General features: G+C 39.7%; 1 protein-coding gene across 2 annotated transcripts in view; it reads right to left on the reverse strand.

Annotated features, from left to right (window-relative positions):
- Window positions 1-23,882, reverse strand: part of SERTAD2 (SERTA domain containing 2) — a 116,219-nt gene extending 92,337 nt beyond the window's left edge. Inside the window, exon 1 of one of the 2 annotated variants that reach the window (XM_061432795.1) lies at window positions 22,969-23,882. The gene's annotated coding sequence lies outside the window, so the exon portion shown is untranslated. The remainder of the gene's footprint in view (window positions 1-22,968) is intronic. The other variant, XM_061432797.1, reaches the window with a different exon arrangement.
- Between the last annotated feature and the right edge of the window lie 1,022 nt (window positions 23,883-24,904).

Consider the following 24,904-nt stretch of genomic DNA (forward strand, 5'->3'; position numbering starts at 1 on the left):
GAACTGACTTCTGGATAAGTAAGATTTCATCCATCCTTTTACAGTATTACCATGATCAATAAAGCTGCCTCTCAGACTGTCACAACAAAGTTTTTAAGAAAGCAGTGTTGATGTTTTAAGAAAGAACTGAAAGTACTTCGGGAAATTTTCTAGGTCCATAGGATTTCAGTATCTCTCAGCAAAAGGTAAGTCCAAAACAGCGGAGTGCAGCTGACAGCACATGGCACTCACCTTGCTTACTTTACAAAGGCCTAGGAAGTGGCTCCAGAATTCTCCTCAGTAGGAAAACTACCATCATATCATCCACCATGAATCTGGATAAGGCATTTACATCACATATCTGTCACCCTATGAGACCCAGCATCTTTACAGAATGTAAGTTATTTCTTCAACAAGACTGAACAAATATCCTTGCCCAAGGACCGCTATTTTTAAACATCTAGCACAGTATTTTCCAAACTACAGATCTTAACCATGAATGAGTCATGAAATCAATTAGGTAGATTATGATCAATATTTGTTAAAAATGAACTACAATAGAATGTAACAGAAAGTATCAGAATGCCTTGTACATAGTGAGGGTAAATAAGGTTTCACAACATTTCCCCCCAATTAAACGTGTGAGTATATGTGTGCTTCAATGTAAAGTGTATTTTTTTTCACTATGGTTTTCTGCCAAAATATTTAAAAGCCAGTGGTCTGACATATTGTAGTGAGCGTATATGCTAGGGAATTTTCTTCCCAACCATCATCTCTTATCCTGGGAAATAACTATCCATTTTTAGTAATATGGGCAAACATTATGTGCCGCCATGTTTCTATATGACCCCTACTTCCCTGATTCTGCCGAGTGACTCAGGGATGAACACGAGACACACAGATCTGAGCTCGATTTTTTTCCTAACCTTGCATCCAGAGAACTTTTCTGTGACATAAGCTATAAGATAAACTATCAGTGGCCATGTCTCTAGCTATGAGAAGAAATGAGACAAACATGCAGAAAACAGGCAGAGATGAAAGACGGAGAGAGTCCTGGCCATATTCAAGCTGACTGGGGTACTGGTGCTCCCACAGTCTGGTGGCCCAGGCGAAAGGGCAAATCAGTAAGTCTCAGGAAGTCTCCATTTTCCAAGTTAGTTTGACAGGTTTCTAACACTTTTCGTCAAACAAACAGAAAAGGCAACGCCTGTTTTTCTCCTAAAGTTTTGGGGACTAACACGATGAACGAAAATTTAAATGATGAATAATTAACAAAATGAATAATGAGTTGGGGTCTTGCCTAAAAATTTATGGAACTTCCCTTTATCACCACCACCATTTATCACCTAAGAGAAAAAATTGACACAACTCACAGAAAGCTACAAATATACAAAGATGGTTATTGAAATTCAATTTTGGGCTTTAATACTAAATGAAATGAGGGACGCTTCTGAGTAAATGTGGTAAATGAAGGTAGAACCCTTGTAGCCTCTTCGCAAAGTTTACATACATACCATTTATAGTTTTTTACCTCTGTCTTTGGCCTGATTTGAAGCAGTGAAACACATTACAGCAGAAAGGTACTACTCAGACTGTAGTCAATGGGATATCTGTTTATCTTTTTAAAAGCTAAACCCAAATCATTCCATCCAGTTCTTAGGCCCTAAGAACCAAGTGAGGGCAGGGGCACCTGATTTTAAGCAAGCACAGCTGAGTGCAAGTCAAGGACTTAGAGGTGAAACATGAGAGTAAAGGGAGGTTGGCTGAAGAGCCAAACCTGAAGCTGACAGGGGTGAGCATGATCTGAGCCAAGACACTGGGAACTTGAATGCCACTTTTATAGAATGCCACTTATATATGAAAGAGAATTTTCTCTTTCTCTAAGAATATAAGATAGCTTCCTCCTATACTGGACGCTAACTTGCCCTTTATAACCCAGCTGCCTTTGTGTACACTTGAACATTTCATGCAGAATACTGCACCAACTGATCCAGTTACACAACGTAGTTTGTTTGGCTTTGGAAGTAACTAGTAAGAAAGACAAGTTTAATTCTGGTGCAAGTTAGGTCCTATAAAGGCATTCCGCGAGCGTGTTTGTTGGCAAAGTTTTACATAATGGAGCCTGTAATTATTCTGATCAATTCTGCATCCCCTATCAATTCAGCCTGACTTGGAGACTGCCCAAATCACCAGGGGGTTCAAAAGGGCTCTTCAGGCTCTCAGCTGGACTCACTCACCACTGGTTCTTTGAAAATGTATGCCAAGGAATTCAAAGGTATTAGCAGAGCTTTTACAACAAGGCACAATATACGATTTTCTCAGTCAAAACTTCTAGGGACAATGCCAACAGAGAAATCCAGTGCTAACAATCACGATTTGATTTACTTCTAATCTTCAGACTTCAGCTTCTTAGAGATGGGCAACCTTACTCTGAAACACTCCAAAGTGGCCACAGTTGTCATTTTTCTTATAAAGAGGTCATGTAAGAAAGGGATTCTTCATATGTTTCCAGAAGACTGAGGCCAAATCTGAGTTATCCATGAATCTATCTGTGACCTTCTCAGTCTCTTAAATGACTAAACACTTAACATGCGGGCGTCTCACCCAGATTAAGTGTCCCGCAAAGATCCTAAACTCTCACAAAGCTGGTTCCAGCACAAGGTTTTGCACAGGATAAATGCTTTTGCTGGAAGCTCAACTCAAATATCTGGGATGAGAACTGTGGTCTCTGTTGAAAGAGGTGTCCTTTTTAAGAGAAAATGCAACCTGGTCTGAGGCTTGGGAAATGGGCTCTAGTTCTCTGCAATTAACTGGAGTTTCACTTTCCTTATACAGGGCTTTACTCTGGGTAAAACAATGTGTATTAAAACCAAATGGTCCCTACGGTTCACTCCACACAGCTCTTCTAATTCTGAGTAAGAAATAACGAGGGTCCCCTTTCTTTATTGGATTATTAACTTCAAAGTCAATCAAGAAGCTGCCCTTTGATGATATACTTTTACTGTGAGCAACAGGAACTGGTCACTAAGCTTGATTTGCTGCCTGTGGTTTTCTGTGCAGATGCGAGAGCGAGAGGTGGGAAGACCACAAAGCTGGGCGCTATCGAGGTGCTCCTTCCTAGCTCCACAAAGGGAACACTGGAGTCAAAGGCCAGAGATTTCAGTTGAACTCTAGTACTGCCTACTAGCTAGGTGCCCTTTGACCAGTCAAACCTCTCAGAATTCTGTTTTCTCATTTATAAAGAGAAAGGGCAGTTCCTCATGAGGTGGTCAAGGCTGCGGGTGCTAAATAAAATAAAATAATGCTCCTGAGAGTGATTACAAACCGCAACACACCATACAAATTCAGGTGGCATAATCATTTGTACCAAATCTGCCAAAATGGTATTTTCCAACTCTGAAATCCTGAAATAAAAACCTGGTGCTCTTATGGAGGGCTAAAATTCAAATTCCACCTTGTTTTCTGCTCATGTTTTACGCACTGTGGGACACATAACAAGATGATCACTTAAGAGTTAAGATCTAAGGCCAGCTTGGCTCTCCCCTGACTTCATTACCTAACGTCTGTCCTCTGCCCTTGCTACTGTGCGTTCACAATTACAAGCAGCCGCTTGCAGAGATGAGAAACTCCATGCTGTTAAGTGATAGCCTGGGACACTTAGGCATCAGTTCTTTAACTTAAAGCTGGGTTTGGCAGACCCCCTGCGGCCTTTCCTGTAACCAGTGGGCACGGGCATCCCCCATGGGCAGCACTGGGGAAGTCCCACACTGGTGCCTGCCCCGCACTGGTTGGCACTGCCCTCACTGCGGGAGCCACTCACTGCCCTGGCCATTCCACTCCCCCAGCACCCCCAGACTTTGAGACTTCACTCCCCAACAGAAATGAGGGGTTCTGACTGGCAGCTGTTACTTTGCTCCTTATTCACTGTCACAGATAGAAGGAAGCAAAAGATGCTAAGAAGGTAGTGACTTGTGTTAAAGTAGATCTGATGTACTACCCCTCTATTCCTTCAAACTGCTATAATTTTTAAAACTAGCAGTACCGTCTTTTAAAGGCAAAACGACTTTTTCTATTCAGTGAAATAAAAAGCAAAACAAACAGCTCTTTGGTTCATTTTAAGTTATGCAATAAAATATATTTCTTTCACCCCAAATGCACTTTTTTTCTTGGATATAGTTTAGTCAACTACTATATATAGATGCTAGACTTATTGAGGTTGCTAATACAGTTAATTTCTGATTATCACAGTTTCATTTAAAATTCCTTTTTGAGTGCCCACTATGTACCAAAATGCAGTTTTAGAAAGCAGTTTTTTTTTTAAATTATATTTTCTTTATTAATACATAGGATTTAAATGCATTTTCTGTCAGGGGTAAGCTAAAATCAACATTAATTTTCATTCCCTAAACACACACGTCAAAATGAGGGGAGCTGGCTCAAGTTGGGGCATTCAGTAGAGAAGTTAAGGTCCCACTAATTTACCGTGGATAGTCCACTCACATCTAAACACCCTTCTGCGTACTCTTCAATGTCACATTGAAAAACCTACTCGGAGTCAAAAAGAGAAAACCAAGAGTTATCTACAGCCTCAAGTGTTCCCAAACCACATATGCAACTATAAATCAGGAAGGGTCATTGTTCTTTTTCACTTTTTGTAACTGTCTGAAAATAAACTAGAAGTGGGCACATGAGAAAGACAACTATTTATATAACAAGCACATTATATTTTAACCAGCAGCTCAACTCTCTCCTCCTTCCCAATAAAATCCTGATTTCTAACTAATAGAACAGCCACTTCATGTCAGCTTTGTCTCTTCCTGTTAACAACACAGAAGAATTATGATTTTATGTAGCTTTCAGAGGCCAAATGAAGAACAGGATCACCTTGTTAATAAATCTTCCCAATTAGGCTGGTGAGTGTAGACTTATGCTAGATTTTTCGAAAGGCTCTGTCTGAGGCAAGGGAGTGGGTTAATGTAATGTCTGGGAGTTCCCAAATGCAACAAGACTGTATCTGATTTTAATGCACAGATGTCTTGACTGGGGGAAAAAAAAAAAAAAAACTCATAAATTATCTTCCCACACATTCTGGATGGGAGAGGAAGTAACAGAACAGAACAATTAACAATTATTAAAGAAGTGATTTAATATAGTAAAAAGAGAGACAAAACAGTGTTTAGAAGGCCTACATTTCAGTCATTCTACCCCTGACTAACTTTTGAATTCTCTGGACCTGAGTTAGCTTATTTCTAAAATCGAAATAACTACAATTCTCCTGCCAATCACACAGGTTTTTCATTAGCATTATATGTGAAAATTCAAGGTCATGTACTTTGCAAACTTTTAAAGGGCTATGCTAGTATTCCTGACATAAACGAATCTCTCTGCACTGCACTGATTCAGGTGTGAATGAAGATCAAAGCCAGTGACAGGCCTTCAGCAGATCTGCCAACTGAGAATCTCTAAAGTGGGTTCACTGTCACTGCTGCATGGGGTGACGTCAGGCTGTTGTTTACAGGAGAAGAAAGCCTGCCAATTTCCACTGAGCAGAAGACGGCAGCGGCCAGCCTCCTTTGGCTGCGTGTGAGCAAGAATGGACTCTTTATGCGCGGCTTGTGTGGACATGCAGTGGTTCACGTGCGGGGCACCCAAACAAGGAGCCCGCTTTGTGTGTGCACCAGCACACGCTCTGCGCCTGGAGTTGTCACTAAAGAGGCCGAGCAAAACTGATCAAAATGCAACTTTCACTTTTGTTACTCTGAAAGGGAAAAAAAAAAACCTGCCACTCTCAGGAACTTTATCTTCAGTTAGATTTTTTTAAAAAAGCATTTTTAAAGCAAGAACAGTCAATTCTTCTAGTTTTGACAGACTCCCCCTCAAGTTCTACAAACATTCACCAACAAAAAGAATTATGGAAGATATACTTCAAAGCATAAAATATATTCAGACTGCGGTAACTTAAGTTTTATAGGAACAACTTCATTTTCAGAGTGGTTGGAGTTGCTTCCTCCTGTAAGTTCAGGAAGTACTTGCTTAAGTATTAACACACTTTAACTAAATCCACTTCAGGGAGATATTTTGTTTAGTTTATTACTATAGTAGAAAAAAAAATCTGGCTTATTAACATATGCCCATTCATGAAATTTCCTGGCAGAAAGCAACCTTATATTAAATCAAATTTAGAAGGGCAAAAAGAAAATAGGGGATGCATTCATTACACTCTTTCTTCAACTATCCAGTTCCTTCTGGGATAGCAGTCAAATCAGGAATAATATGGGAATGGATCATGTTTATAACTGGCGCTGAAACTTTACTTCAGACAATAAATCTAGTATAAATCCTAACATTGGAACGAACACTGAAGAAGAGATGTGGGAAATATTTTTGGAACCTGGAAATGTATTTTCTTTGGTTCTGTTGTAAGAATGTACATCTGAGAAGGAGAAAAACTATTGCTCAGTAATAAAATGAAGTCGAGGAAGAATCCCAAGCTCTGTTTTTGGCACTGCGGCTGATTACAGTATAATCCCAGGTCAAATACTTAGCCAAAATATTCCTTATTCTTAGCATCTGAGAAGTGGGGATGATATTAGCAAATACTACTTTCCAAACTTTAGGAGAACATAGGAAAAAAGATAATGAGTGGAGGCCTTATGCAGTATTATGTTACAGGAATTAGAAAATAACAGAAACACAGGCTGGGAATCCTGCCTGATATTGGCCAACTCCTTGGAAAGCTGGGGAGGAAAACGTGCTAAACAAGTAGGAAGTGTTATTAGCACTTCCTTCATTTTGTAGTCAGACATAACAGTAGCAAGAAATATATGGCACCAGTTCAACTTTTCCAGGGCTGGTTCCAGCAAGTAACAGTGGCCACCCATTCTTAAACACATCAAGAAACCTGAAGGGCCATCCTGAGTGCCTCCTAAACATGAATGATAAAAAAGATGCGAGAAAATCTTGTAGAAAGATATGGAGTAGATTATACATTATACATTTATACACACCATTATAAAATGGCTGTTGCCAGCTTCATTCCTTTATGTGATGAAGGACACCTGATCACATGAGTCAACAATGAGGCAAAACAATGGTAACAAAATGGCAGCATGCAGTAACACTGACAGTCTGACAGTCAGGAATGTTTTAAAAGTACAGGAATTTTACTGACTGAACAGAGCAGTGATTAAAGCACCCATCGCACATCCTGTTACAGTTCAAAGTTCATGAAGGTTTATTTTTAATTTAGAAGAAATAAAACTTTACATAAAGTGAAGAAGTCAACTTGTCAGTCCAGGTGATAAGGAAGAGGATGAGTAAGAAAAATCAAATTGATGATTATCCTCACACTTAATATGTTCCCCCTATGAGACTTCTATAAAACTCTAGAATCAACTCTTTGGGCTTTGTTTCCATTACTCTTTCTGGTTTTCAAATTGATAGGATCACTTTAAACAATTACAAATACATACTGAGAAAATGAGGGCATATGAGGAGTGGTGGTGATGGCTAGTCGCTAAGCCATATCTGACTCTCGAGACCCCATGGACTACAGCCAACTAAGCCCCTTTGTCCGTGGGATTTCCCAGGCAAGAATACTGGGGTGGGTTGCCATTTCCTTCTGCAGGGGATCTTCCCCACCCAGATACTCCTGCACTGCAGGTGGATTGTTTACCGTTTGAACCAACAGGGAAGCCTCTGATAACTGAATTGGCTAAGGGACTAAGTTTCCACTTGACACCTTGCAGCTTAACTGCTGTTCCCCACTAGTCTAAACATTATCTGCTCTTATAGCATGTAGTTAGAAAAGCCACAATACATTTACACATTATGCATTTGCTTCACAAACTGCCTCCTTGGGAGTATAAAGAGTCCCAAGAACTTACTACTCTAATGCTTGTAGGTGACTACTGAATCACTGCAACTTCAAGACACATAATAAAAGAAAACTCAGTTTCATTTCAGTAACTGAGCAGGACAGAACTTTTCTTTCACCAAGAATGTTTTCCTAGTCATAAACATGTCTTTTTTTTTTTCCTCATCACATAATGGCATACTGAGTTTGCACTAATACCTACATCTAGTATTCACAAGTTAAAGTACAAATAATCTAAAGTACATCTCCTTTTGTATTCCTAAAACAAGAAGCAGGGACACTGTCAGGTAGGATGTCAATAACTTGAACCAAAAAGCAACTTGAAGGAATTCAAAAGAGAAATTCTCACCATAATGTTTATAAGTGTACAAATGGCTAATAGAAGATGAAGCAGAAGAACAAAAGAAAAGGCTTCTACTTTATTTTAGGAAATAGGAAATCTGTTTCGAAAAAACCCATTTTCTTACTCATATAATTATTCAAAAATAAAAATCACAGTTCCTTCAAAAGAAGTGAAACTTGTCACCAGAACAGTTGCCAAAGATCATATGAAATGATCAGTAGACTACTACACAGATGAACAAAAAGCTGCAGCACCAAGCACCTCTCCTCCACCACCCCCTCTCAACATGGATTCTATGGCCATCTCCCCAACCAGCAAGCAGGTAAGAGCAAAACTGGGGGAGGAGGGGAAGTGTTCAAATGCCTCTATGTGTCTATTGGTGATCATATATTAGCCCTAATAGAAAATGTTTCCGTTTTCATCATGTTGTTCTTATTGCATAAGTACTGCAAAAAACAACCCCCTGACCTAGTGTGCTAACCACTCAGCAGTCACTATACTGGCCACAACAGGTGACATGGGTTGCAGGAGAACATGACAACAGTGCTGAGAAGACAAGACAGTCCCTGAACCACGAGGTTTTCACACTAAGTTAGGAAAGATGGGCTGCATCTCCAGAATAAAGCTAAATTCATGGCTATTACAGACAAATTTCCTATAAATAAAAAATTTTAACCATGATACAATTCCAATAATACCCTCAAACTATCCTTTGGTTTTGTCCAGCTGCAAATTTAAAAAGAATTATTTCTCAAAACTCAAAGTTGACCAGGAAGTGTCCCCAAATGCTTCATGTTCAAATATATAGTGTATAGTTAAAAATGCACAAACTGAACGGCACAAATGGTTAATACAATAATATATTCATGGCTGGAAAATTTCTCCGTGGTATGTGGGTCTTTCAGAAATAATAATAAAAATCATTCTCTAAGTATAATCTCTTTTCCAAATAATTTTTTCAAAACTATTATAAATACACTTTTCTTAGCTGGTCAACAATTTTTCATTGGTCATACTGCCATTTTTCAGCTAAAATAAGAACTTCTTATGGAAAGTGAAAACAATAAATGAGCTGGGACAAAGAAGTTTGACCTCAGAATCTACTCCACGTAACTTTAGACCCCGCCCATGCACTGTGTCTCTGGGGTCGCACAGAGTCGGACGAAGCGACTTAGCACCAACAGCAGCAGCAGCATGAGAAGCTCCAAGGCAATGCAGAAATGATAGAATCAAGAAAGAAAAAAAGACAAAGCTCTAGCAATTATTCTAATCATTAGAGTATGTAAGTCTTGAGTAGTAAGACAGATAATGCACTGCTCTCCAACCCACTTGTCACCCGGACTTTCGTTTCAACCTCTCAGGGAGACTAAAGAGTAGGGACAAGAAGCATAGTTGAAACATTTACCTGTGGGAAGGAGAAAAAGCAATTGAGTTGGCTCCAACTGCTTACCCTTGATTGGTTTTTACCTGCCTGATTCAGTATCTGTAGACAGGAATACATGCCCATCCAACTACTCATCTTAGCAATCAGCATGGCCAACTGTTTAGCTATTAACAAATGTTTCCTACCCATGACTTTTCACATCATGGCAAAACCAGCCTTATTCTAGTTAGGAAATTAAACTTTAGTTTGAGCTTTTGGATCTTGATCTTTGCTTTCTTTTCATTTCTTTTTTTAACACTGGGTAGTGGAAATAAAAACAAAATCTGGTGTCAGATGGGAAACAACAGCCATTTCACTTTTCCTTTCAGCCTCTGAGCCATCGGGAGCAAACCTTAGCTAAACAGTAAAAACATTTGTTACACAGCAAAGGGAATCTTGCCCACTAAACTTTTCTGCAAGGTACTAAAATTAAAAATTGGCCAAACAAAACCAGGCTTCACAAGTTAAAGTCTTATGTCACCCTTTTTAAAAGTAACCAACAGCATTTTGAGGAGTTGCAATACCAAGCTCTAACTCCCCTGCCCCCAAAATCTTGCACTTTTAACTAAAATTATAGCCACAATGTCCCTTCTTGGTTTCTTTAATAAAATAAAATGTATTTCAGAGTTCCACATTCAATGTACTGCTTCATAATTTACAGTTTATAGAACTTTCACTTGAGATGTGTAAGAAACATCAAAACACACTTAAGTTTTTTTTAAAAAGCATCCCTCTGGCTGAAACAATTCATGCCAGCAGAAGCTTTGAATTATGGATGGAATGATTCAAAATCTGAGAGGTTTCAGTATTCACAGAGCTTACTACAGCAATAAGACATCTCATCAACACTAAATCTAAAACTTAAAGTGAAAAAACTGTTAACTGAAAATTTAGGGACAGGCCAAAACTTGGCATCTTTCAAGTCAAAAGAGACACTGGACTTGCACCCTTCTTCTATTCTTGCCATGGAGGCTGGCAGCAATTAGTCTCTTGAGGGGTCAAGAAGAATCCAGTAGCTCTTCTTTGAGAATGATCCCATCAATTAGGAAGAAAATTTAGAAAAAAAAAAAGTGAAGATCTTCCCAGGTAATTGGGTTGTGATGCAGACCTCATAGGTGATTCAGGAGTGCTTTAGAAATTCCATAGGGGAAAAAAATGTGACAATCCTTCTCTACATATTTTGTGAAGGGCATGCCTGAACAAAGACCCTCCAGCATGCACACATACTGGAAAACACATCTTTAGATGTGTTTAGATGTTTTCTCATGGTAGGTAAGAGAGGGTTCAAGACCAAACAATCCAGAAAAGACTGACATGTAAATCAGACACAATTGTATTTAGAAAATAAGGTCTAGAGAAACCAGAGCAGCTAAACTACCATGATAAGTCTGACATCCCCAAAACATCAAAGACCTGGTCCATCCTCAACTAATAAGATACTATATTTCAAGTACAGCACTTTTGCTGATTTTTCCACAGGACATGGTGCATTTCTTTGAATAAAAGGGGGAAAAAATCTATTTCAACTCTGCTGCTTTTATGAATAGTGAAATTAAAGAGATTTTTGTTCCCATCAGATCTGTATTTTGATGAATATACATACACTGTTGACAGTTTCCCTTCCCTGGCTTTGAAATAATATAAACTGAAATATATAAGAAAAAAATAAGAAGGGCCAAGATAGATTAATGGAGGATTCCTGACCAATGTGAAAAATTCATATAAAATGCTACACCCTAGATACTGAGGTAAGAGGACAGGTAAAAAACCAGTTGAAAGAGAGTCACTTAGTATATACTTACTAGAATGTAGTGTAGCAGGGTCAAAGGCAGACAGGATTTGCCATAAAATGGAAAGAAGAAAAAAATAGGAATCACCATTTATTAAAATCAGTTATGTGTTTACTGCTTTACCTATTATATATCAAGGAATAATCACAGAGGTAGATATCACTGTTTCTAGTCAAAAGCAAGGAAAACGGAGACTTAGAGAGGAGTAATGAATACCGTTAGCGGTATACCTAACATCCATTCCTCCCTTCCCCTCCCTGAGAGAACCTCAGCCAGCCCTGCTTACCGTCCACACCTGTGGAGGTTTCTGACTTCTTCTGAATACCATAACATACAGCTCTGAACCAGCCTGAGGAAGGAGCCAAAACAGAAGCAGGAGCCAGCAAGGAGTCCAGCTGGGGAGCTGAGCATAGCTAAGAACCGGAGCTCAGAACCGACCAACCCTGGAGCCTGCCTTGCCTGTGGATTTGTTGTAAAACAGTGAATTTCCTGATGATTCTAGCAAGCTTGGGAGTAGTTTCTGAAAGCATCCTAACTGATACATGAATTTAACTTCTCCAAGGTCACCTGCAGTAAGAGGCAGAGCGAGAATGAGCCAAGGTCATTCTGGCCCAAAATGGGGCTTCTTCCACTAAACCACACTGTGGCTGAACTTTCATAAATGTTTTTTCTCATGATAAGATCAAATGATGTTAGATCCAAAAAAGGATCTTACCGCAAACATACATTAAAAAGGCATTTACTTTATGGAAATGTTTGAAGTAGTGACCTTACTTGCACATATCTTTGGCAAAAATTCTCAGATTTTCATATTCTGCAGAACTTCTCACTCCATTTGCATTTAATTTTTAGTAGAATGTGAATTTATACACATTTAATAAATGAAATTGAGCTCTTGAAAAGCATTCTGCTACTGCTGCAGCTCAATCGCTTCAGTTGTGTCCGACTCTGTGCGACCCCATAGATGGCAGCCCACCAGGCTCCCCCGTCCCTGGGATTCTCCAGGCAAGAACACTGGAGTGGGTTGCCATTCCCTTCTCCAATGCATGAAAGTGAAAAGTGAAAGTGAAGTTGCTCAGTCGTGTCTGACACTGTGCGATCCCATAGACGGCAGCCCACCAGGCTCCTCCATCCATGGGATCTTCCAGGTAAGAGTACTAGAGTGGTGTGCCATTGCCTTCTCCATGAAGAGCATTCTGAGTTATTATTAATTTTCCTAGGTGTGATAATGGTACTGTGGTTAAGTAGGAAAAATGTCCTTATTCTCAGGAGATGCATACTGAAATATTTAATGGTAAAAGAGTCAGGATGTCTAAAATTTAATTTCACCTGGTACAAAAAGTATACACATAAAGAAAGGGAGACAAACAGTCATAAAACTAATATAGCAAAAGATTAAGAATTACTGAATCTGGGTGGAGGAAATATGGGTCTTTTATTGAATTACTCTTTCAAGATTTATACATGGCTTAAAAGTTTTACAATAGAAAGTTTGGGTGTGGGGGAATATGGTGTGGGAAACAGCGCTGCAGAACACAGTGTGGCTGTACACTGGAGTAAGTTAAGGATTTTCAAAAATACTGAAACCAGGGCCCCACCCTGGATTGTGGCCTGGGGAAGGGTGATTGTAATGCGGCCCTCTTATATGGTAGAAAGAGCCTGGGCCTGAAAGTCACAACTCATTAATACCCTGACAGTCCCAATCCCAGAAAAACAATTCTGAATTTTTTTCTAGAATGTTTTTTATCCATAAAAAAGTTGCTGTTTTAAAGTTAACATATTAATTCCAACAACAAAGAAACTTCTCTAGAAACATACATTGAGTGAGAGAAGGAAAACTAAATTAAAATTAGACCACGACTTTAACAGATCTATATGACTCAGTTTAGTCACTCAGTCGTGTCTGACTCAACCCCATGGACTGCAGCACACCAGGCTTCTCTGTCCATTGCCAACTCCTGGAGCTTGCTCAAACTCATGTCCATCGAGTCAGTGATGCCATGCAACCATCTTATCCTCTGTCATCCCCTTCTCCTCCTGCCTTCAATCTTTCCCAGCATCAGGGTCCTAAGCTGTGCTCAAGACCAGGAGGGCAAGAAGAATACAGTAGACTTGGTTATTCCCTAAACAAATCTATTCAGAGTCTACGGTCCAACATGCCAAAATTTGACTTACAAAAATGCAATTTTATAAAAGGAACAATATTTAAGAAGAAGTAGTAAGCCACTTAACCTCTCAAAAAAAAAAAAAAAAGTCTTACTAAAATCATGCTCTTTACTCAACGCCAAGGATGAGTCATCATCTTGTTAAACTATAAGGAAAGGAGAATTCCTTGAAAAATACACAACTCCAATTCTCCAAATTCAAATTTGTGCAAATGACTTAAAGATACTCCAGTGAGCATTACATAGAGTAAAAAGCTCTCTAAGGTCCTATATCTAAATTTCAGCTGGCACATGAGTCTCCGTGGTTCCATTTGTCTTTCTTAAACTATATGTGTCTTGGGTATGGGATAAAAGTAAACAAACAGTAGATAAAATTTTAAAAGAAATAAAAAATAAATGACCAACTTTAAAAATATAATCTTACAGTAGAGATTTTTATCTTGAAAAACATACCTTACAACATAGGTTGTTTTTTAAGTTTCATTGATATGCAATAAATACATATATTTAAAATGTATAATTCGATAAGTCATGACATAGGTATATACCCTTGAAACCACTAGCAATCAGGATAATGAACATAACTATCCCAAGTGGCCTTTAAGTCAAATAGATACATGATGGTTCTAGCACAGATGCAGTTTTTAGGAAAAGAAACTCTTGATAGAATTGTTATTTTAAAAAAAAAAGAAGAGTCCACACAAGTGTCCAGATATTTTCATCAACAGATAAAATAAACATTAAAGCTTTAGATTCTTTCCCCTAATTTAAAGAGATAAGCACATATTGTATTATTCTAGCTTAGATTTAGGTCCAAATAAACAAATATACTCAAAAAACAAAGAAAATCTTGGTATCTTCAAATGTGCAGGAAAATGAAAACAAAAGCCATAGTAACAAGGCATTATATTTGAGAATTTAAACATATACACATCCGGATTTCAGCTGACTGCAAAGCAAAACAATTTAGAAAGATTACACCTACATATTACAGCAATATACAGACTTTCTAATTTTGGCATATTAGGCCCAGGACACGCCCATCTCCCAGGCAGGACTGGTCTGGGCAAAACTGAGGGAAAATGAGTGAGTCTTTGGTAACTGTCAAAAACTTCCCTCTCTACTTCTTTTCTCCTCTTTCAGTGTTTCTTCCATTTTTCAGGAAACACTCCTTGTGTACAGAACCCTCACTGATGTACCAGCCCTCCCAAAGCTATGGAAAAATTTTTGTTCTCAAGAATCCAAACCACATCCATTATGTGTCCATACACAGATCTCCCTAAACTTACAAGAGGGTTACATTCTGATGAGACACATGTAAACTGAAAATACTCTAGGTTGAAAATATATTAAAACAAACTACCAACTACCACAGCTTAGCTAAACCTACTTTAAACATGCTGAGAACACTTCCACTGGCCTACAACTGGGCAAAAACACTTAACACAAAACCTATTTTCTAATTAAGTATTAAATATCTCATGTAATTTGTTGAATACTGTACTGAAAGTGAAAAACAGAATGGCTGTGTGGTACAGAATGGTTGTAAGTACCCTGGTTACTTACCTCATGACTATCATCACAAGAGCATCGTTTAGCATACCATCGGTTCAGAAAAACTGTCAAAACTCAAAACTCCAGTTTCTACAGAATGTGTAGAACTTTCACACCTCTGTAAAGTCAAATCACTGGAAGCTGAACCCCGGTAATTTGGCTCAGCTGTATTCTATTTCTGGGTGCAGTTTCTGCCTCCCATGGGGATAGCTAACAAATGTAATGAATGCCTAGGACGCGTGCTCCATTTCCTTTCCGTCCTCCCTGAGCAGCTAGCTGCAGTGGCCAGAAAAGGGACTGTTCTACCCTTAGGTGTCTAATGCACAAAGAAGGCCCTCTTTGCCAAACTTAAAAGGAAGGATGAAAAAAAAAGGAAGGATGGATTCCCATGAAGGCTGTCCAGGATTTCCAGGAGGCAAGTCCATCTGACCTAGCTTACTGTAGTGGCCTCTCCCAGACTTCCCATCAAGTTAGATCGCATATTGTTCAACACAAGAGACCATCTTCATGTGGGGATCTTTTCTCTCCCATCTGGACCGTGAACACCATTATGGACAGGTGCCATGTCTATCGGTCTCTGATTAGGGCTTCCCAAGTGGCTCCGTGGTAAAGAATTCACCTGCCAATGGAGGAGATGAGTGTTTGATCCCTGGGTCGGGAAGATCCCCTGGAGAAGGAAATAGCCACCTACTCCAGTATTATTGCCTGGGAAATCCCATGTACAGAAGAGCCTGGTGGGCTACAGTCCATGGGATTGTAGAATCGGATACGATTTAGCTACTAAACAGTAGCAGCAGCAGCAACCCCCACACACTTGGGACAAGTGTTATCTATAAACAAAAATAAAATAATTAATAAAAGTCATTATCTCAGATTAGTGCTGCTGCTGCTGCTGCTGCTAAGTCGCTTCAGTCGTGTCTGACTCTGTGCGACCCCACAGACAGCAGCCCATCAGGCTCCTCCAACCCTGAGATTCTCCAGGCAAGAACACTGGAGTGGGTTGCCATTTCCTTCTCCAATGCATGAAAGTGAAAAGTGAAAGTGAAGTCGCTCAGTCATGTCCGACTCTTTGTGACCCCATGGACTGCAGCCTACCAGGCTCCTCCGCCCATAGGATTTTCCAGGCAAGAGTATTGCAGTAGGGTGCCATTGCCTTCTTCGAGATTAGTGCTAGTTATACTGTAAAAACACATGTATCTATTTTAATATTTGAGGTGAAACGTACCCTAAGGGTTTTACTTGTTTAGGAAATTATATAGTTTTTATAATAATGGAAACAAAAGATTAGTTCTTTACATACACTAGACAAAGGAAATTTAAGATTTTCCTGTAAACTGTGCAGTACAGCTATGAGGACTACATTTACATTGTGCAATTTTCAGTGTTACACATTTTTTTCAGGCTCTGTCACAAAGAAAACAAAGCAAAGGGAGAAAACAACTTCAAAGGTGTAAAGAAAAGCTAGGAGAAATTTCAGACCACGTCCACTGTAAGGTGTCCTGGGGTTCATAAACGAGGATAATTTCATGATTTCTGGTGGAAACATCGGCAACATTATGCTTTTAATGTTTCATCTCAAACTCAAATAAAAATGGTCAACTCGAATGCAGTTGTTTCAGGATTCACTTTTAGACCTTCACACTAAGTCAAAAGGCATAAAATCCATATGAAGAAATCTTAACATTTTTGTAGACCACTATTACACAATGTGGAGCTGTGACTACTCAAAGTAGTAGACAACTAGCTCTAAATATATACCAAAATAGTTTAGAATGTAATTTCTACAAGGACAATAATATTTGTTCATTTTCTTCACTGCTGTAATGTATTGCCTCGTAAAAGTAGCTCGCACATAATAAATGCTCAATAAATCTGTTGAATGAAATGAACAGAAGTCAGGAATGGGATACCAGTGTACAAAAAAAAAAAAAAAGACCAAACTTCCTCTAAAAGGCATAGATTTTACAAAGGATAATTTCTGGAAAGTCTCATTTCACCAACTCCAAAATGCAGTTTATCTAATCTCATATTTGAATTGTTTAAATAAAAGTATAATGGAGCATTTGTTTTGTAAATCAAAAGGGGGATTCATTTCATTTAATCAAATAGAAAGGTCTTCTACCACTAATGTCTGAATAATGTGAAGTATTTTAAGAAACTACTAAACATTCTCTCCAAGTCAATGGATTTGGGTCCTTAGGAAATCTTTTTACTCAAAGGATTTTTATATAAATTTTTTTATTTAAAAATACATATTTATTTTCATACTCCTTGATTTTCTCAGTAAAAAGAAGTCTTAAAAATCAAAACAAAAGTTAACTCAAAGGGATACATTTCAGTTGAGTTGAAATTATTGGAACACAATAAAGCTGATGGTTACTTCATCAGGAACCATTAATCATTCAACAATGGCGAACCCTGGAAAACCTCAGTGGACAGAGTCTGGGGTTCTGTCTGGTTTGAACAGAGTTAAAAACAAAACAAAGCACCTGCTTTTCACGTCTCACGTGCTGTTCTCAGGCCTACACGCCCCTTCAAATAGTCAGGTGGCCACAGTCACAGCTCAGACAGCCACCAGTGCTCATCAGGCGCTGGGTGCCAAGCAATGGATGCTTGAGATGTTTTAAGATAATGTAGACATAAAAAATTCTGTGGGTATCTCTCCAAAAAAGAGATTAACAGAAAAGCAAGAAGTACTAAACACATCATTATTGTCCCTTTTTATCACCTCACATAAGTTAAAACTTGGTTTTAGGTTTACAAAATGGTTCCTTAAGTTTTGTGTAGATAAGATGATCAGAAAGTTCATCTTTTGAGATAGGGCAAAGCAAATTTTCTATATAGAAGGCCTTTGCCTCAGTCTCAGAAAAGCAGAATGAAATAGATGAAAACCCCTTTTCCATGCCTTAAACAGAGGCAAAGGCAAAAGAGAGCCAAAGAAAAAAACCTGCAGTAATCAAGGAAAAAGACCAGTGGAGAAGAAGAGCAAAATGAGAAAGACACAGCGTTAAAAGACAAATTCATGCAGTAATATTAAGAAAATTGAAAAACAGTGGTAGAACAAAACAAAGAAGGTTGTGAAAATCAGATAAAATGTAAAAGGTGGACTGTTTTGGCCATTTAGTAAGTTAAAAGCAAACATTCAATACTAAAGGATTGTACATAACATCACACGAAACTTTATAAACAACAGTGCGGACTATACATTCAGAAGTAGAAAAGAAATCTGATCAGTCTGAGTTTTCATCAACTGAATGTTCAGCAATAAGGACAAAAGGATAATATACTTTTAAAAGTTGCTTTCTTCTTAGCAACCTTGCATTTGAGGATCACTGTTCACCATACTTAATATTTAGTTGGAACAAAAGAAATATTTCTTTGTATGTCCCACCTGTTTTAATAAAGTCTTACTCTGAATAAACCAGAATTTCATTTCTACTTTAAAAAGTGATATAATACCATTAGGTTGTGACAACTCTTCTGTTAATAACCATAGAGAGGAAAAGCTGAATTCAAAGAAACTGATATAATGTGCTAACTCTAGGCTTTCTATTTTTAAAGACTCAGAACTCACTTTTTGGGACAAGATGTTAAAAAAAAAAGAACTAGTTTCTTAAAATACAGCCTTTCCATACGTGTCTTCACTCACCTTCCTAAATAAAAGATTATATGGAATAAATGAAATCCTCTAAGCTACTATATTCTGACACATGCACATTTCATTGTACTCAAGGTACAAAATGAGCGTCAGGAGGGGGTCCTATACGTGCAAGTTTTACAATCTTTAATAAAATGTATTATCTTCTAGACACATAAAGTTTGATCTTAGAACATCAACATGTGCTACAACCCAGGATACACCAAAACTTAATGTTAGCATTTAAAATCCCTTTCAAAGTTCCTCGCCTCTTTAGGTACCTTATTCATTCTTCTTAACATACCAATAAGAAGTCTCCATAAATACAAAGTTAAAAGGAAAAAATGGGCTTAAGACAAAAGATCTAAAGTCACAATTTTTTAATAATGACAAAACAAATGTTCATTTCTAAATGTGAATGTTTACTTTGTATTTGCTTGCACTTTGTCATTCTCCAGTGCTTTTAAAAAGCACTTACAAATTACCCCTACAATGTCCCCTGTGAGTGAGGGCCAGGCAACTGCCTTCTCTCTTCACACTGAAAGAACTGGGAGAGTCTTGGAGGTTAAGTGTAATGCTCAAGGTCACGTGCCAGTTGGTAACATGGCTCAGTCTAGACCTCCATGGACTTTAATTCTAAGTGTATGGCAACACATAACACAAAAATAATTTTCTTCTCGTTTTGATCACTGACAAGAGTATATTGTTATCCATTTTCCTAATACTAAAAGACACGGATAGGCCCTAAAGGTTATTTTTATTTCTCTTTCCCTCTTCTTTCCAGACAATTCTTCATCAGAAACTTTGTTTTTTTAAAAGCTGAGGACATCCTATATATCTGTAAAATACCAAAAGTACTCAACTGTCCTCACCAAAAAATGTTAAATAAAAGAAAAAGATGTGAGCTATAGAAATCATGTTGAAATCTGTCAAGCAAAAAATTAGACCTTCCATCCTGTAGAATATATGCTTCAGTGTAGTTTCTAAGTGCCTATAAATTAATTGTTTAAAGTTTCATTTTAGATTAACTGCTTTCAAAGTATATGAACAAAAAAGGCAAGTTTTTAAAATTAATTGTTTTAGCCAATGAAAATGGAATATATTCAACTAAAATGGATTAACTGATTATTTGGTTAAACAAAGGATTATGTATATAAAATTACCCACATTGTGCTAGATAGTTCACCCATTTGAAATGTTTTAACAATGCTATGGAACACTGTAATACTTCTGAGTAGATGAGCATTCAGATTTTGTTATCGAGGACATCTCTTTCATGAAAGACATTTCTTGCATTTTATACTTTCAGAGGGCACAGTAATTAGTGGTTTTACTGACAAGTAAAGCAGAATGAGTCTATAAATGAAGCAGGTGGTGCAGGCCCCATCAATTTTGCTTATTGAAAAAATATGTATTACCCAGTTGTATAATGCTAATTAAGTGTGTAATGAAGTTTAAAGTGTTTTATTTACTGATTACATATACCTTCTTTATGATTCCTGTTATACTATTTACTACAACTATTTGAAAAGCTAATTATTTATTAAGTCTGCTCAAGAGAAAGAATTTCACTCTTGAATGAAAAAAGAAATAAAGCTTAGGTCCTTAAGGAAATTATGCTATTTTATTTCCACAGTGTTGGTTTGATAAGTTCACTTTTATTATTATTAATTCTGAAGCCAATAATAACATCACATCATCATTAAGGACATTCAAAATCTAATTTGTATAATCTATATTAATTATAATAACATCCAATGTAGTGAAAGGAAGTTTGGGAATCAGAAAGTTTTTCAATTAAAAAAGAGACCATGTTAGGTATTAAGATGAGATATTTGGTAAGTACTTTTCAGAATATTTTAAGTTTAATCTTCAAAATAAAAATTATTTTCCTAATAAAACATTATAATTCCATTTCTATTTACAAAAATAGTAATTGAAAACATAAAAATTCAACTCAACAACACAAATAATAGTATTCTCCATAATATCACTTACAATGTCGTTTAACTACGAGAACAAGATTGTTTAATCCATTCCACAACATTTATCAAGACTGTTATGTACCAGGCACAATGCTAGGCACCTGAGATTAAATCATGAATGAAATACTACTCTTATTCTCAAAGAGCTTTGTGTTTATAGAGGAGAAAATCACATGTAACAGCAAATGCGTGATACGTATCATTATAATAGAGGTATCCATACTCTGTTGTGCAAGTTAAAATCAAAAAGTAATCAGCTCAACTCATCCAATAACTAAATTTCATAAAAACTCATATAAACTTTACTTAAAAGTGTAAATCCGACAGTAATAATTCTTTATTTTTACACAAAGCATACTTCTAAAAAATACAGTCACTCACATTTCTAGATGTACTAGGAACAGAGCAAAGAATTAAACTTGAAAATAAGCACTAAACACTGGTCTAAACTCATTCTGACCTCATGATAACCCTATGAAGAAAATTTTTCTATTAATCCCCACTTTATAGATGGGGAATCTGAGGTTGATTTGGCCAAGATCACAAAGATAGCACGAGGAAATACTGAGACTTGAACCTACAGAGACTGGTTATGGAGGTCCCCTTCTTAACCACTAGACCAGACACCCTCTCAGGGGGTGGTGATGATGATGATGGAGGTAGGGCAGCTAACACCAAGTGCTCCGTGACCTGTGCCCTCTCACTTACCCTTAAGGCAACCCTTAGAGGGGAAAGTCATCCCTCCCATTTACAGGAGAAAACCCTCACAGGCCAGGTTTGAACTTGCCTAAGGTCAGTCAACCATCCTGTGACTGTGGCTAGATTCAAACTCAGGCAGCATGGCTCCCCTGTGTTATAAGGCCTCTGAATGATTTCAGTCTTAAACACTCATGAAAAAGGCCACATGATGAAATGTATTAAACAATTCAGAAAGGCTTTGTATAAGTCTTCCTGAAACACTCTGCCAGGTTTGGGGGCTTATGACAAGCATTTCCTTATGACAGCATTTACATTTGAGTCAACTTTACTACTTTGGGCTGATCATAAACACATTGCTCCTCTTTAAAAAGAAATTTTTCTGTAGAAACTTGGCAGACTTCAGTACAGGAACAGTCTATTCTTTACAATTAAATTTAGCAACAACTTATTCTGGTTAGTCTGAAAGAAAAGGAGAGAATGAACTACTAAGAGGCCTTTCGTGTACTTTAATATTTCAAAAGATGTTTGGTTTGGCCTAATTTGAATCTTGTGGACAAGTAGACCAGAACTTGATTCAAAAAGAATAAGTACCATTTTAAACAGGCTGAATTCTCAAACGTAACCTCAGAAGGCGATTCAGAGTAAGTATTTCTCATAATTCTTATTTTTACCTCAAATTAAATACTAAAGATGCATAGGGCAAGTCTTATAAAGCATATATACGGCCACGCATGTGTACTTTTGAACAGCCTGCAACCAAGAAACCAAATTAAAATTTTGCTCAAGAGCAATCTAGTATACAAAAAAGGGCTATCAAAAGATTAAAAAATCCCTATTTGTCTTTTAACACACCCCACTGTGCCCAGTGACCAGGAAATAAAAAATTCTGTGTTGTAATTTCTGGCCAGAATAGAGGTGAGCTAAAGATGAAGTGTCAAACTGGATTTCCATCTTACCTCGTTTTCCTCCAACAGGTTCAAAGACTTTGTAATCTTTACATTAATATTGAATTATCTTTTCTTTTTTTTCCAAAAGAGAACCTACGAAACTATTTAAAAATAAAAACAGCAAGACATGCCACTAGGCAACCTGTCTTCTCGTGGTCTATCTCATTCAAATCAGACGTACCTTTTGCTTTGCCTTTACTGAATAAAAGTTTAACTCTGATTTGGAAGACAACGTACCCATTATTAGCCGTCTGACACTTTTTGCAGGTCATAGAGTCTATCAGTTCAATTCGCTGATTATGACCGCTCACTAAGAAAGCTTGCCATTACCGCTCATTTTATAAGCGTTGGCAATACCTAGAAATACAGCAAGGCTGGTGAATAAGGAGTCGAGGGGCGGGGGAAGAGGGAGCGAGGGAGGAAGGCAGTCGCCACCTCAAATCCACACCGGACCGGGAACCTCCAGTCCACAGCGCGATCCCTTGCCCTCCCCAAAGTGGACCCGCTACATTTGCCCAGACCCTCCCTCCGCCCCAACACCCACCCCCGCTAACCCAACACAGCACTCACCCTTCAGCGAAGTCGGCACCCGGTCCAGCTCCGAGACGGGTCGGGGTGGCAGCGAGGGAGGGGACGTCTGGGCTGTGGGCGGGGGGTGTCGGTGCGTCACTAGAGTGCAGGACGGTGAGTTCGAGGGGTGGGAGTGGAGCGGAGCCGGGAAACCAAGTCACTGCCGAAAAGGGACGAGGAGCAACGAGGGGATGGAGGAGAAAGCCCCTTCCCTAAAATAAGCCCACCGGCCCCTGCGACCCCCCTGCCCCAGGAAGGGAAAATAAAATCCGGGGAAATAAAAAGACTGACAAATAAACCTCTAAAACGATGAGAAGCAAGGATCAGACTTTAATTTAAAGGGGGGAGACTGAGCGAGGTCTGGAGGGGTGACAGAAGTGGCTCTAGGTCTATCCCATGCCTTTGCAGTCCCCAAGCGGAGGAGGAGGCTGGCTGAGGGGAAGTTGCAGCGGCTCCCGAGGAGGAGGCGGAGGAGGCGGAGGAGGAGGTTACACCGTAACAAGTACAGACAGACAGCCATGGATCAGAGGGGCGCTGCGAGCAGGGGCGGCCGCGGCGGGGCGAGCGGCCGCGGCAGCAGCACCGCCTGCTCGGCTAGCTCAAGACATTTAATTGGATTGATGGGTTGTGCAGTGACTCACAGACTTTACAGAGTCGTAAAGCAGTCCCCGCCCAGCTGGACAGGGGAGATGCGGTGGGGACGGCTAGGGAAAGGGGGGCTGTGAAAGGGCCGGGAGGGGAGGAGGAGAGTGAGAGGGCGAGGCGTTATGGGGGGCGGGGAGCGAAGCGGAATCACTCAATGCCGAAGCCCGCCGCTCCGACGGGCGTGGGGGTCGGCCAATGACTGTGCGGCTCGATAGGCGGCAGGCTTCGCCCCTGGCCCAATGAGTCTTCTAAGGACACTGCCGCTAACCGGGCGGGGGGAAGTGGAGTGGGGGGTGGGGAGTGGTGGGTGGACGTTGAAGTAGGGAGGGAGCGGTGGAGAGAAAGATGAGGCACCGGAGACCGGCGGAGTCACTCAGCTCTCCTCGCTCCAGAAGTGCGCCTTCTGCCAATCCGAGGGCCGCATGGGGGTGATGGACGCAAGCGTGTGCCCAATGAGGAAGAGAAGGTGCCGCTCCGAGCCACAGGGGAAGGAGTGGGCGGGCCAAGGTCCTCCCCTCCCTCCGGCACCCGGGTCCTCCCTCCCGCCCTGTTCAGGTCAGTCACGCAAATAACAGTGTGAGGGATGGGGCCGTGCGGCGGGGGGGTGGGGCGGCGGAGGGCCGCGCTACAGAAGGCGTGACAGCGATAGGGACTGGCTGTGCTGCCGACTCCGCACCTACCGGAGGAGGCGATGAAGAAGGCTGGCTCCTTACTCAGCCTTCAAGCTGCTGCTCTTGCTGCTCAGCCTCTGCCCGGCGCTGCCTGGGAGCCCCTGCGGCCAAACCCCACTCCCGAGTGGCAGACAGATGTGGAGTAAATCGGATCAAAACTTTGCCTCCCGTCGGTGCTGTGCCCACTCTAGCAGACAGCTCCGTGTGACGTTCTGTAGGGCTGTGCTCCGGGAGCCGAGGGAGCTGGACGCCAAGACCGGAGGCATTTCCCTCCTTGCTTGCCTGTGTTCTGGGGAAGTCAGAGTAGGGTGTGGACAGGTTGAAACACCTCCTGAATACATAACATTTCTTTATTGGGTTTCTGGAAAAGGTACTTAACCTGACGTGAGTGAAGCTGTGTGGGTTTTGTGCTTGTAAATATCAGCTTCCTCCAGCCCTTGCTCCCGCATGCATTACTCTTTTTCTCCCACTTCTCTGCCCACTCTCCTCACCTTGGACCCTGACACCTTGTACTCACTACTAGATCTCGCTGCTCATTCCCCGGAGCTACGGCTTTTTCTCAGTTTCTTGCCTACTGTCTAGGAATCATTGTACACACCTTAACACTGCACGCACTTGTA

The sequence above is a fragment of the Bos javanicus genome, chromosome 11 (assembly GCF_032452875.1).
Source record: "Bos javanicus breed banteng chromosome 11, ARS-OSU_banteng_1.0, whole genome shotgun sequence".
Lineage (NCBI taxonomy): Eukaryota > Metazoa > Chordata > Mammalia > Artiodactyla > Bovidae > Bos > Bos javanicus.